The sequence below is a fragment of the Podarcis muralis genome, chromosome 15, assembly GCF_964188315.1.
Source record: "Podarcis muralis chromosome 15, rPodMur119.hap1.1, whole genome shotgun sequence".
Taxonomy (NCBI): Eukaryota; Metazoa; Chordata; class Lepidosauria; order Squamata; family Lacertidae; genus Podarcis; species Podarcis muralis.
The window spans coordinates 17,319,853-17,334,971 of NC_135669.1; the positions used below are offsets into that span (position 1 = coordinate 17,319,853).

A 15,119-nucleotide genomic window follows, 5' to 3' on the forward strand; every position below is an offset into this window, starting at 1 on the left:
GCCATTGGAAGGCTGTTCTGTTTAAACAAGCCTTTTCTGTCTCTCCTGTGAATGTTCGATTTTATTAATCATCATCCCAAGCTCTCTGGGGCCCAGTTTTGTTGCTGCTGTTCTGAATTGTGTTGATATTTAATTGTTTTCACAATGAGACCACAGTTAACTTTATTTTTAGGTTGGTTTTGATACTTGGTTAGCTGAGTTTTAGAGGGGGAAAGTGAGTTAGACATTTGGGTCTGAATAAATAAATAAAATCAATACTTAGAAGGGACTTGCCTATGTTTGGCTTACAAGAAAGAATATCACAGCCAGTTACTTCTGAGTAATCTAGCAGATTGTGGTTAGCCAAACCAACATTTGTAGGACTACCCATCATTCTTGAGAATTGGACCGTGCTGGCTGAGATTGATGGCAGTTAGTCCTACATCATCTGGGCTGGGAAGACCACAGGTTAGCCATCTCTCGTTACTTCAATAGGGTTTTGTTTTTAGAGCACATTGTCAAATTAAGAGCACGTTGTCACGAAATTCATGGTAGCTGCTGCTGAAGCCAAAACAACAAAGAGTCTTCTGGCACCTTGGAGATAAGCATATTTATTATGGAAAAAACTTTAATGGACTAGAAGCTACTTCCTCAGATTCATGCAGATGTGAACACAATGGGCTATACCTTTATCTGCCTTGTTACTCCTGTGGGAACGGTTTCTTGCTTGGAACAGGTTGGGCAATAAATGGTGGCCTTTGCACCTTTTAAGTCCTTCCTGGCCAGGGTGCTAAATAAAATAATCTAGGTTGGCTTCTCCGAAAGGAGTGATCTTAGGGCTTATCCACACTTACTTTTCCTCTGATCTTTCCATGTATGGTCCATGATTTAAAGCTCTGTGTCCAAGCACCTCCCCTTCTTCTTCTTCTTTTACTTTGAAGATTTTCCCATGAAAATCTGCTCTTTAAAGCTCAGCCAGAGCAAACGTCAATCTACGAGGAATCCAAATGCAACTTTGGTCCAATTCAGCTTTAAAGAGTGTGCTTTTGTAGGGAAGGTTCAGGGAGAAGAATCCACCCAAAGCAAAAAATAAATAAAAATGCTCAGACACAGAGCATTAAAGTGCAGACCTCTGCCTGGAAAGAGTGGGGCAAAAGATAAGTGTGGGCAAGTCCTCAGTTTGGGGGATGGCCATTTAAGATAATGTTATTTTCTGCCCCTGTCATGTACAGTGAGCCAGAACTGACTCTGATGCTGAAGTCTCCCACCCGCAACCCACCTACTGCTGTCCTTAGAGGGGCCACACTCTGTTCTGGCAGATCCTTGGGAGCATATCCATCAGATCCTTATTCCACCACATGGGACTCAGCTGCCTGGTAAGCAGGACGTGCTGTTCCGAGGCAGTTGTCTATTGTGACGTTTGGTAATTTATCCCCTTTCAAGTGACATTTTATATTAAGCATTTCCCGGCACGTCCTAATTACAAGGTAAATAAACAGGGCCCTCTCTTCCAGTTATTTTGTGGTGCTGTTCTATTACCAGCAAAGGGAGACTCCACGAGAAGGACGTGACAGGCAGTTCTTGCCAGCCAGCAATTATGTTTATGGCTTCCTGTGCTTTTCCTTGCAGTGGTCCTTCGTGCTGAGGATGGTTTCCTTTCTCTCTCTCTCTCTCTCTCTCTCTCTCTCGGCTTCCTGCTTTTGCATCTTCTAAAGCCGCCTCCTTCCATCTTGGTCTAGTTATGTTTATCCTGGAGAAATGGAGAACTAGGGATGTCACAAGGAATAGGATAGGTGCACTCACGAAAGCATGCTTCCTCATGAACAGGGATAGGATGAGGAGGGCTTGCACCGCACAACCCATGAGTGCCTCCTGCCACCTTCACCCCCCCAGCCCCCAGCCCCCTCCATTGCACAGGGCAAGAGAAGGGGAGGCAGTAGCAGTGGAGGCAGAAATGGAAGCTGTACAGCTGCTTTGAACATCCATTTTCCATGTGGGATAAGGGGCTGGGACTACATTTTCCACCCCTCTCAGTTGCGAAAATTACTCTATTTGCATCTGTTTCTTCTGGTTCCAGGGCCAGCAGAATTATGCGCAACCTTTTTTGATACTCAAACAGTTTTATGCTGATGCAGTGGAGCTTGAACTACCCACCTTATTGCAAGATTGCTTAAGCAAGGTCCTAAACTCCTTGCTTCTCATTCTCTTTTATTCAACCTGACTTGCAACCAGTCCACGAGGAGCTGTCCATAGTGCTGACCACCTGGGACTCTGCTTGGTCTTGTGCTTGGCCAGTCGATCTCTGAAATCTTCAGTCTGGAGTGGGACTTTACTCTTCACTTCTATACCCCCCAAAAGTTTAGTTCCTGGTGGTGTAAGAGTGAGAAGACTCTGCCATCAGAGAAACCTACCTGCTATATTTCTGCACAGGCTTCTCTTCTGGCTGAGCCTCCTAACTGGACAAAAAGAAACATAGAATCATAGAACTGTAGAGTTGGAAGTGATCCCAATGGTCATCTAGTCCCTGCAATGCAAGAATTCCAACTAAAGCATCCATGACAGATGTCCATCCAAGTTCTGCTTAAAAACCTCTAAGGAAGAAGAGTCTTCTGAGGAAATCCGTTCCACTGTCAAACAGCTCTTACCATCATAAAGTTCTTCTTGATGTTTAGTCAGAATCTCCTTTCTTGTAACCATTGGTTTTGGTCTTACCCTGCAGAGCAGGAGAAAACGAGCTTGCTCCATCTTTACCCAACTCCTGCAACTATTCCTCATAAGGCTTGATTTCCAGACCCTTTATCATCTTGGTTGCCCTCCTCTGCACATGTTCCAGCTTGACCAAATTCTTCTTAAATTGTGGTGCCCAGAACTGTACATAGTACTCCAGGTATAGTCTGACCAAGGCAGACTAGAGCAGGACTATTACTTCAATTGACCGGGACACTATACTTCAGTTGATGCAGTCTAGAATAGCATTATCTTCTTTTGCTCCTGTGTCACACTGTTGACTCATGTTAAGCCTGTGGTCTACTAAGACCCCAGGTCTTTTTCACATGTACTACTGGCAAGCCATGTGTCTCCCATCTCATATTTGTGGAGATGATTCTAGGACCTTTACTGGTATCAACATCAAACTGACTGGTTGGTAGTTACCTGGGTCTTTTTTTTTCACCATTTGAAGATTGGGACAACATTTCCTGCCCTCCAGTCTGCCCTCACCTGTTCTCTGATAATTCTCAAAGATTATAGGCATAGGCTCCAAGATTATACCTGAATGACTAAAAGCAGGGGCAATGTCACAGTTAGGGAAGTATGTGGCATGCTATGTGGAACTGGGCTAGCAGAGAATCTTGCTCCCAGAAGCTCCCTCCTCCTGCAAGCCATCTGCCGTCCTTGCCTGGGTCTTGCACTACAGCTTGTCTGGCCTGATCGCCACAATTTCTTTTTTTCACTGCTCCTGATAAAAAAGTTAGATTAAGAGACAGCTTGCAGCTCCATGAGCAGAGATTCTCTCCCCCTCCAATATGGGAGCATTCCAAATTAAAACTTATCTTCTACTGGCCACAAATTGAATCAGCATTGTGAAGATCAGATGTGATGCCCAACATAACCAGGTTTTGTCAAGACAGATTCAAAGCACCAACCTCTGAGACATGTTGGGCTCAAAACGTCTTTTAACAAAGAAATGAAAGTGCTATGGTTGGAAGGAGGGGACTTTCTACTTCATGGACCAGCAGCCAGAGGAGTCTGAAGCCTTATCTATCTATAAAGATGAACAAAGATCTCCCCCAACACCCATGGCCAATGTTATGCCGCTTGAAAAGTATTATCCAGTGCTGCTATTATTATTATTATTATTATTATTATTATTATTATTATTATTATTATTGAGATCTCTTGCCATTGAATGCATGAGTATGTGCATTATGGACAGTTTTGAGTACAGCTTCCATAAGTCCGGAATTTCCCAGACATAAATGGAATACTGTAGTCAGAAGCAGTGTCCGGGTGGGAAAACCTGGACGTATGGCAACCCATGCTGGTGGGGTCGTTTTTGGCAATGCTCCTTAAAAAATGGCTCAAAAACTGTGGGCAAAACTGAAAAAAAGGGCTCAACAGCTTTGCCAAAAAAGCTCACTTTCTGAAATATGGTAACCCTAGTTTTGAGGCATTTCCCAGAGTCCTCATCCATAACCACAGAATTCATGGAATTTTCATGGATACTTTAACTTCTCTGACAGAAATTGCCCATGTTGCAGTGTTAAATAAATTGGTGCAACTTCTGTGAAGGAAGTAAGCATTCAAGGGAGGGGGGAACCTTCACACAGAAACTAGGGTGAGGACAGATTGTTTGCTGCTGGCAAGAAGGGAGCAGCAAGGCAAAGAGGTTTGGAGGCTGCCCACCTGTGCTGCCATCAGTCTTCGTGCCCAGCTTGTAAGCCTCCCAGACTCACCTGATTGACCACTGTAGAAAACAGAAGTATTAACCAGGTGGACCTTTGGTCTGCTCAACAGGTTGCTTTTTTTCTTTCACAGTGGCTGTGGAGCTACTGGGTGAATAGTCTTGGCATGTGTTAGGAGCTTGTAGGACTAAGTAGGTGCTTGATTCTGTCCATCCCTGATTCTTTAGATCAGGCATAGGTAAACTCAGCCCTCCAGATGTTTTGAGACTACAATTCCCATCATCCCTGACCACTGGTCCTGTTAGCTAGGGATGATGGGAATTGTAGTCCCAAAATATCTGAAGGGCCGAGTTTGCCTATGCCTGCTTTAGATCATTTCTCAGCATTCTGTCTTTCCCAAGCGTGTGGGGAGAGATAGATGAGGGAGGTGAACAAGCAAAGCGTCTTCAGGAACTGCTGTGCGGCAGAGATACGTTCAGATGGACTTATAAAAGGCACATACAGGATGATTAATTTGTCTATCGGTAAATCTCACTTTCCTCTGTCGTTTTCTTTGCATGTGCAAATTGGTCTTGGCATTAATTAAGCTGATTTCGTTACACTCTCTTTAATTTGTCAGGATAGTCTTTCTTTGCTGGACAAAGAGGAAAATGCTTTGGAGAACTGTCACAACTGCAGTTGTGTTGTGCGCTTGCCCCCTTTCCCTTAGAGAGCCACCCAGAGAAGAAGAGTCGTTATCAATTAGGCCTATTTGCATGCCGATGAGCTTCGTCATTTGAGTTTAGCCAGATTTGCAAATACTGACAGAGTGAGTTGACCCTTTGTATACTTTCGCTTTAATATACTGCTATGCAAAGGAGGTTCGTGCCAGAACTGGTAACGAATCAGACTTTATTTTGCATGGGTCTCTTCTGAAATGAGGCCTTATTAGGCCAAGGAATATCTTTAAATTTCATCTGTAATTGCAGAGCAAACAAACTCCTAAGCTCCATTCTCCTCCTCCTTTTCTTTCTTGCCTGCATCACATGGCTGAAATAGGAAAGAGAGTCTTACTCTCCTAATTAAGGCCTGGTTTGATTTCTGCAGTCTCTCCTGTCAGATGGTCTTTAGTCTTTCGGAGGTATTCTTCTGCTCGAGTTACTTAAAGCTTACTGGAACACCTATTTATAGTTGGCTCCCCCATAGTGATCTGCCTGAATTAAAATTATAACAGAGGGAGGGGGAGGGGGAAGAGGGAGAGTCTGTAACTAAGAAAGCATTACCACGGTGACAGGCGTTGCACATTAAGAAAAAGGCAGGCAGCCTTGCGATTCCCTCGGTGGAAAAATTAGATGAGAAAGAGAAACGCTTTAAGCCACCAGCTAGTTGGCATAACAAAACTGCACAACCCCCCTCCCTCCCTTTCTCTCTCTCTCTCTTTTTAAAGGACACCCTCCTACCTGATTTTGCCAGCTCAGTTTTGCAGCTGGGAATCTGTGGCTGTATCTCTGCTCTGTGGGAGCCCTGTCTGGACAGCAGGGAAGCAGTAGCAGCTCCTCTCTCTCTCTGGTGTGGCCACTGGAGAGCAGAGAGAAGGGTACTGGCCGTTACTGGTTGAACAGCCTGCAGAGCAGGTGATTGAAAAAGCCTGGAGCTTAATGTTCCAAGAAGAGTTCAGTTTAGTGCTGCCAGGAGTGCATGAGGGTGGGAAATCAGCTGAGCCTCTCCTGACAGTTCCTCATATATTGAAGGCAACTGAAAAGATCCTGAACTAGATCCCAGGGCAGAAGATTTGTTCCCTTGTTGAGATAAGGCAGCAAAAAGAGGACATGGTGGTGAAGGCTTTCCGCTTTCTTTTCAGCTGCCCTCAACACTAAGGTTACCAGTTTTTTTTCAATGAACCCAGGGACACTTTTCAGCTTCAATGGGTTTTGTATGGGGACTGGTTTGTAAATCCGGGGACTGTCCCCGGGAAACGGGGATGTCTGGTAACCTTACTCAACACTGACATCAGCTCTTTCTTGTTGGTTTGGGCATCAAGCCCGGAAGCAAGTGAAGCAAGAAGGACCTTAATAATAATAATTTTTAAATTTTATTATTTGTACCCCACCCATCTGATTGAGTTTCCCCCGCCACTCTAGGCGGCTTCCAACAAATATAAAAACATCAAGCATGAAAACATTAACTTCAGGTTAAGAGCATGGATTTGGGGAGGGGGTAGGCAGAATGGTCTGAGCTTTTCAGGTACAAGTTTGTTAGCGATAAAGGAGAACAGCCGCCAGAAGGAAGCAAAGTTGTGCTGCAGGCAAATTCATACTATTGGTGTCATTAAACAAACAAAATTCAAACCCCACAAACTTCATTATCAGGTATTCTCAGTGTGACTGCAAACAAAGAGAAGTGGAGGGAATGAAGACAAAACTTACAGAGCTTCTACCAGGTAGGAAGAGAGGAGTCGCACGTACCCTGCAATCTGGTTTTGCAAGATCCCTCAAAGAATATACAGTGGTACCTTGGTTTAAGAACAGCTTAGTTTATGAACAACTTGGATTAAGAACACTGCAAACCTGGAAGTAGGTGTTTTGGTTTGTGAACTTTGCCTTGGAAGCAGAACATGTTCCGCTTCCTGTTGAGTGTGTTCCGTTTGTAAATTGAGTCCCCCGCTGCTAATTAGAGGCTTCCTGTTGAGTCTGTCGGCTGTTGAGTCCCAAGCACCCACACAACACAGAGGTGACATTCGGAGCTTTTGCTTTTGCTATTTTTTGCGTTTTTGTTTGTATGGCTTTTTCATTTTTTTGACTGTGACTTGTTCTTCATTTTATGGGACTGACTTGTGACTATGGCTTGTGACTTCGTTTTTGTGACAGTGGCTTGTTGCTTGGTTTTTGTGACTTGGTTTTGTGACTGTGTGGAACCCAGTTCAGCTGCTGGTTGATTGTGTGACTGCAGAAGTGGATAAACGCGCACCCCCCCCCAATCCAAACAATGACTATCATCAGTGCACATAAGAAAAAAACAATAATTTTAATTTTTATCATCTACAATACTGTCTTATTTATTTTATAGTACAGTACATTGATTATTGCCTTCATCTTATGGATCAATGGTCTCGTTAGATAGTAAAATTCATGTTAAATTGCTGTTTTAGGGGTTTGTCTGGAACGGATTAATCAATTTTCCATTACTTTCTATGGGAAAGCGTGCCTTGGTTTAAGAACACTTTGGTTTAAGAACGGACTTCCGGAACAGATTAAGTTCGTAAAGTGAGGTACCACTGTACCCTCCTGTTTTGAATATCTAAGAACAATTGAAGATCCCAGTCAGATCAGACAAAAGGCACATCTGGTTCAAAATTCTGTTTTCACGGTGGCCATTCAGGTGCCTCTTCTGGGAAGCCCAGGAGCAAGACTTGAGCTCAGCAAGACTATTTCCACTTTTGATCCTAAGCAACTTGTATTCAGAGGTGTACTGTCCATGACAGTGGAAGCAGAACATAGCCATCATAACTAGCAACTATTTGCAGCCTCATCTCCCACAAATTGGTCCAAACCTATTTCAAAGTCATCCAAATCAATGGCAATCACTACATCTCATGGGAACAAATATCATAGTTTAACTATGTGAAGAAGCACTTGCTTTTGCCTGTCCCAAATCTTCCAATATTCTGCTTTCTTGGATGATCCCATGAGGTCCTAGTACCTCTTTGCCCTGGTTTTTGACACTCAAGTGTATATTTTTAGGACCCACCATATTTCTGTAATTGTAAGTGGTTTTAAACTGTTTTAAATATTGTGTTGTAATGTCCCACCCTGGGACCTTAGGGTGATGAGCAGGTAATAAATTTAAGAATTAAATAATAAAAATACGATGGGGAGAGTTTGTCTGTTCCCCCACCATGTCTAATTTTATGCACCTCTATCCTTTCTCACCTTTTTTCTAAGCTGAAATGCCCCCTTTAGGGGAGTTGCTGCACCAGCCCCCAGATAATTGTCATTGCATGACTTTTCATGGCCAACTTAAATACGGTCTCCATGTTCGGGGTGGGGTGGGACTTAGAATATAAATTCAGACCAGGCACCTGGCCTCAGAAACAAGCATCTTGGATAGCTCAGTTGGTTACAGTGTGGTGCTGATGATGCCAAGGTTGTGGTTTCGGTCCTCATGTGGGGCAGCTGCATATTCCTGCATTGCGTGGGGTTGGACTAGAGATCCTCAAGGTCCCTTCCAACTCTAGAATCCTATGATTGTATGATCTTGGGATAAAAAGGTGGAATGGGCACTACTTGAAAAGGAGATGTATCAAAGCTGGTGGATGCAGGGCTGTGGACCTGGTGGAAGGTAGCAGATGTTTGCAGGGTGTGTTTGTATATGGAAGATGGCAACAGTGTGAATTATCAACCAGCTTCAGCCTTGTGACATCCTGTTGCCGGTTGATTGCCTGCTTTCTAAAACAAGGGCTGTGGTGGAGAGGAGATATGTTTCAAAAAATGTAAGAATAGGAGAATAGACCTGATGGATCAGCTCAAAGGCATTCCATTCTCACAATGGCCAACCTGATGCATATAGGAAGCCCATCCTGACTGCAACTGGTACCCAGAAGCATCACTTTCTCTGATGGAGGGGGGGGGGTAGAACACATCTAACAGGGTTTATCAGTGTGACTGCACCCTGACAGGTCCCCTTGCATCCTTAAGGTACAATATAGGTTACGTCAAGATGCCCTAATCCTTGAATTCGACCTGCCCTCTAAAACAGGACCTGGGGTTTCCTTTCAACTCTATGATTCTAAGGTAAAGGTAAAGGCACCCCTGCCCGTACGGGCCAGTCTTGCCAGACTCTAGGGTTGTGCGCTCATCTCACTCTATAGGCCGGGAGCCAGCGCTGTCCGGAGACACTTCCGGGTCACGTGGCCAGCGTGACGAAGCTGCATCTGGCGAGCTAGCGCAGCACACGGAACGCCGTTTACCTTCCCGCTGATAAGCGGTCCCTATTTATCTACTTGCACCCGGAGGTGCTTTCGAACTGCTAGGTTGGCAGGCGCTGAGACCGAACGACGGGAGCGCACCCCGCCACGGGGATTCGAACCGCTGACCATGCGATCGGCAAGTCCTAGGCGCTGAGGTTTTACCCACAGCGCCACCCGCGTCCCCTCTATGATTCTACAGTAGCCCAGAATCGCATTTCACAAACGTGCTTACATTCTGAAGGGCTGAAGAACTGTTATGCAGCACAGCTAGCTGGGCAGCAGATAGCTTCAAGAGGCCACTCTGGTTTTTGCAGGAGCAAGTATGAGCCAGTTGCATCACTGAAATCACATGGTTGACAAGTCAGCATATGTTTGAATAGCCCTTTATGAGAGCTGGGGCAATAAACACAGTGTTACAGACCAGGTTTTGAACCTGGCAATGTACTAGGGTCTGTAGGGCTTGAATCTCATGGCCTGTTGTTGGCACTGAGCCAAGTGAACCGTCTGAAACGGTGTGCTCAGGCTTCAGCAATGCCCTCTCCAGGCAGAGAAGAGGTGATATCAATTGCAGAGCTAAGTTAGCCACCTTGCAGTGTGCTTGCTCTGCTAGTGAAACATATTGAGCTAGTGAAATGTTGCTGTGCAAGAGATTGCAAAAGCAGTTGGTCTGTGTACTGGATTCAGCCAATGCCTGAGACCTGGACTGAATTGGGGGGGGGGCAGCGGTCCTGCACATTGCTTGACCGGATTGCTGTAGCTCAGGTGACCCAGAGAAATCTGGGGCTGTCAGGAGGCGGGGGGTCAGATAGGATTGAGAGGCAGGCAATGGGGTTTGAAGAAGGAAAAATTGCAAAAATTCCTAAGAGAATAAGAGTGACTTACCTGACTGGCCGTGTCATCGTGGGAGAAAGTAGGGGTGGAGTGGCGGTGGATGCCTTTGAATGCGAAGTGCAGACCTTTCTGTCTAGCCTCTCCTCCCCATCCAGTGCCCCATTCCTTGAAGCCACACTGTGCAGGATGGATATCCAGAGCTCCAGTGCTGAGCTTCCCCTGGCACGGCCCATTAGCACAGCAGTAGCAGCAGCAGGTGCAAGGGAGAAGCCGAGAGGTTGAACTCTGCTCCAATTTGCAGGGCTAGAGTTAATATTTGCTGAAAGGACTGGTCTGCCAATCTGTTACAATGATGCCTATTTGCAAGTGTAGCTGAATTCTCATTAGCCAGCATGAGACATGGGTACGGGGAAGGCGCAGGGAGCAGATTTGCCGCTGTTCCAGAAAATGGAGGGAGCCGCAGCCTTTGCTGACATTCTGAGCGCTTCAGCCCCTCGTCCTGCTAGAGATGCAAAATAGAAATGGCATTTCTGAATACGCCTGACAGTTCGCTCCGTGTGGAACCTGTTGAGTTGTGACTCGGTGCGTTTCGGAAGCACTGATAGAATTAAAGAAATGTTAATGCATGCAGCTTGCTTGCCGGCTGCCTTGCCACACACCCGCCCAGTAATAAAGAGTTTGCAGCTGAACAAAAAAAATCACTAGTTGCTCTTTGGCGACAATTCTGATGATTTATTCTGGGTGGCTAGGAATGTTCATGAGATCATGTGGCCTCAGGGATGGAAGGCATCAAAGGCCCAGTCCTCCACATTCATGACTCCTTGCAGGCCTTTCTGTGCCACCGCCCCCGTTTAATTTGTGCAACTCAGACCACTATATATAATGTCAAAAGCAGACCAGTGCCCAGAGTGGTGTTGATCAGAAAGCAGAGAATTGGAGGAGAGGTTGTGGGACATCTCAGCCAACCCCTCTTATTTCATGTTGGAAGTCCAGAGCTGGTCTGGATGTGGACAATGTAGAAGTGTAACTGAAGGTAGGGAGGTCTAGGTATGGGTAGCTTCTGAAATGGAGGTAAGCAAGGAATTAGCAACGCACTGCCGCTGAGTACCATGATGGAAGAAAAGGAGGATATAAAAATCACATATAGACAAAACTGGGGTTAACAATACAAAACTCATAGTAGCAGAGACCTTACAAGCAGGGACGTCTTACCCATAGAGGCTAGTGGTGTGGGGCGCCAAGTTCTGGAGGACGCCAGTGAAGAGGCGGAGGCTGAACGCGGCACCCCCTGGCATCAGCTTACCGCCCTTACCTCACCTTTGCCCACCTCTGCCATGACGTGCCAAAGCAGCACCACGCCTGGAGCCTCCATCTGCCATGGCCACCCACCGCAGCACAAAGCAGCCAGCTGAGCCGGGAGGCGCCGTGTCCAGCCTCAGCCCCTTCCCCTCCGGAGGAGCTGCCCTCCAACTGCTGACCTCCAGCCGCTGCCCACCTCCAGCCCCGCCGGCAGCGCCGTCCTCCCTAAAAAAAACTCTGGGAAACGGGGGGGGGGCAGATGTCGGAGGGAGCTTTGCACCACGGCGCTGGGTATGCTTGGGACGGCCCTGCTTACAAGAGGCAGTTCAATCTCCCCTTATCCTACTGGATAGCTCAGTTGGTTAGAGTGTGGTGCTAGTAACACCAAGGTTGCAAGTTCAACCCCTGTTTGGGGTAGTTCATTGCAAGGGATTGGACTAGATCATGGGTGGGCAAACTAAGGCCCAGGGGACATATCCAGCCCAATTGCCTTCTAAATCCAGCCCACAGGTGGTCTGGGAATCAGTGTGTTTTTACATGAGTAGAATGTGTCCTTTTATTTAAAATGCATCTTTGGGTTATTTGTGGGGCATAGGAATTCTTTCATCCCCCCCCCCCCCCAATATAGTCTGGCCCCCACAAGGTCTGAGGGACAGTGGACCGGCCCCCTGCTGAAAAAGCTCACTGACCCCTGGATTCGATGATCCTCAGGGTCCCTTCCAACTCTAGAATCCTATGATTGTATGATCTTGAGATAAAAAGGTGGAATGGGCACTACTTGAAAGGGAGATGTATCAAAGCTGGTGGTTGCAGGGCTGTGGACCTGGTGGAAGGTAGCAGGGTGTGTTTGTATATGGAAGGTGTCAACAGTGTGAATTATCAGCCAGCTTCAGCCTTGTGACATCCTGTTGCCAGATGATTGCCTGCTTTCTAAAACAAGGGCTATGGTGGCGAGGAAATATGTTTCAAAAAATGTAAGAATAGAAGAATAGCCCTGATGGATCAGCTCAAAGGCATCCCATTCTCACAATGGCCAACCTGGGGCATATAGGAAGCAGGACCTGAGTGCAAATGTTACTCAGAAGCATCACTTCTTCTGATGGGGGTGAGGGAGAACACACCTGCCAGGGTTTATCAGTGTGACTGCACCCTGACAAGTCCTCTTGCATCCTTAAGGTACAATATAGTTTAGGTCAAGATGCCCCAACCCTTGAATTCCACCTGCCCTCTAAAACAGAATCTGTACATCTGAAGGAAGCTCCCCATATAGTTTCTCCTCTATGCCATCTGAATTATTCAAAAAACTTGCTGCTTGCTAGTTAATCTGGTGATCTAATCTGTGTCTTCAGGCTAATCTTTGACTTCGTGGGAGTCGCTAGTTAATCTGCACATTGGAAAGCCTGGCTTTTACTTTGGCGTTCAAATGAGATTATGTCCCTCAAGATCTTTCCTTGCCTCTGAATACCTGAAAAAGAAGCAAGACGAGGCTACGAGCAATTCGTTTCACCTTGCCGCCCCCACCTCCCTGAAGATACACAAAACCCCTTTTGTGTGGCTCACTTTGCATTTCCTCTGAGCAGCTGCAAAAGGGTGACTTCGGTTGCGAAGAGGCAAAGGAGACTGACAACCAGCGACTCTAAACCAGCTTTCCACCTCCTCCCCCGCGTCACCCTTTCCCTTTTCACACACTCCTAATTTTGAGCCTTGAACGTTTTTAATGACAGCCTTCATGGTTTGATGGAGGATTTTACACTAATGCAAGGCATTACCTAGTTCATTTGGATAGAAGAGGGTATAATTTTGCACGGTCAAAGTCATTGCTATTTGAGCTAAAAGTTCCATTATGCGGCACCACCCACCCAGGTTTTGAGAGCCAGGAGAGATAAGTACTGTTTCATTAATGGCTGTCCTCAGGAGCTTATTCAAAGGATGGCTCCTGGTCTGGACTGGAGCGGAATATGGGAGAAGCGCCAGAGGACTGGGGGAGTTTGAGAGTGGAAGCTTGATGGATGAGTGGCTTACAGAGAGTTGGCTGCAGGGTGGGCGACAGCCCTCTTCCAGGCAGCTTTCTCCAAAGCAGTAAGTTTCTGCGAAGCTTAAACTCCCCCTGACCTCCATGCTTGGCTTGTTCCCTTAGAGGAATATCTGGTCAGAGATGGAAGAGAGAATTTAGGAAGAAGTGCTGGTCTGCACTCAGTTGCACTTGTTCTGTGCAGGGAAGACTTCTGCTCCTCCTGCTGCCCACCTTAGGGGAGACGGCCGGATCCTGGCTGGCCAAATATATTTGTAGACAGGTTTTTCAACTTAAACAACAACTCCCTCTATCCCTTCCTGGAAGTACCCTCCACGGAAGGAAAAAGAGAGGAGGGAGCTTTGATTTTAATTTGTTTCTTAGAAAAATAATGATTAGGAAAGAAACTGACCACCCCAACAGTCTGGCTCCACCGCTTCAGCCCTGTTGACACAAAGCCCGTAGGAGAATAATGACTTACGTGAAGATCAACTCACTCCATTTGCTTCAATATTCCTCCCCTGAATCTCTGTGATTTGCTGTGATTAAAAGTTAGACGTGTCCGACAAAATGAAAGACCTCTCCCCCCCCACCAATTGCAGTCTTCTCTTCTCTCTTTTCCTGCCCTCCCACCTCTCAAGCTTGGGACAGTTCACCTGTCAGCTTGGTTTCATTTCTCAGAAAGGGAGGGGAGTTTGCTCATTCAGCTTTCTGGAAAAAAATGAACTACTCGCTCACCCACCATGGCACACCTTGGTCAACAGCATGTTCCAATTTGGGTATGTGAGAGTCTGCCCCAAATCACCCCAATTAACCTTATTCTTCTGGGTACAGATTAAACCAGCAGACACTCCTTTTATAAGCCTGCCTTTCGGGATACTTCCAGGTGCTTAGTATTTTTTTTTAAAAAAGAAGAGACGAATGATTAAGAAAGCTCACAATAACACAAGCATATTCAATAAAGCGCTCACTGGAAGAACAGATCCTGAAGCTGAGGCTCCAATACTTTGGCCACATCATGAGAAGAGAAGACACCCTGGAAAAGACTCTGATGTTGGGAAAGATGGAGGGCACAAGGAGAAGGGGACGACAGAGGACAAGATGGTTGGACAGTGTTCTCGAAGCTACCAGCATGAGTTTGACCAAACTGCGGGAGGCAGTGGAAGACAGGAGTGCCTGGCGTGCTCTGGTCCATGGGGTCATGAAGAGTCGGACACGACTAAACAACTAAACAACAACAACATTCAATAAAGCATAGGCCTAGAAATTGCGGCAGAGAAAATCTCACCATTCGGCATAGAATACAGTATACTCAGATGTTAAACACAGGGACATAAAAGGATCTCTTGGCTTGGTAGTGGAAAGACGTTAAGGCAGATGCTCTGTAGGTGGGCTCCTGGACTTTTAATAATTGTGTGGAAGAGGGAAGTTGGGCAGGTTACTATTCAAGGTTCGGGAGCCCTGCCACCCTCCTTTCCATTTGACCAGCCTCATGTCAGGCAAGAGAGCTGGGCAACACAGCTGAGGTTGACCTACCTCATCTCAGCTGGGATGGGACTGTTCACAGTTTTCAGTGGGATATAAGACCAACTTAGTTTAGTTGGATTGGAGCTCCTTTTGAACGATGGAGGAGCTCGAGGGCATTTCAGAA

General features: G+C 46.3%; 1 long non-coding RNA gene across 1 annotated transcript; it reads right to left on the reverse strand.

Moving 5' to 3' along the window:
* Positions 1 to 574: 574 nt before the first annotated feature.
* LOC114585223 (uncharacterized) lies at positions 575 to 10,408 on the reverse strand. The gene is made up of 2 exons (XR_013390887.1): positions 10,210 to 10,408; positions 575 to 2,435 (listed from the first exon to the last, which is right to left on the reverse strand). It is a non-coding gene; the product is annotated as an uncharacterized LOC114585223 (long non-coding RNA).
* Between the last annotated feature and the right edge of the window lie 4,711 nt (positions 10,409 to 15,119).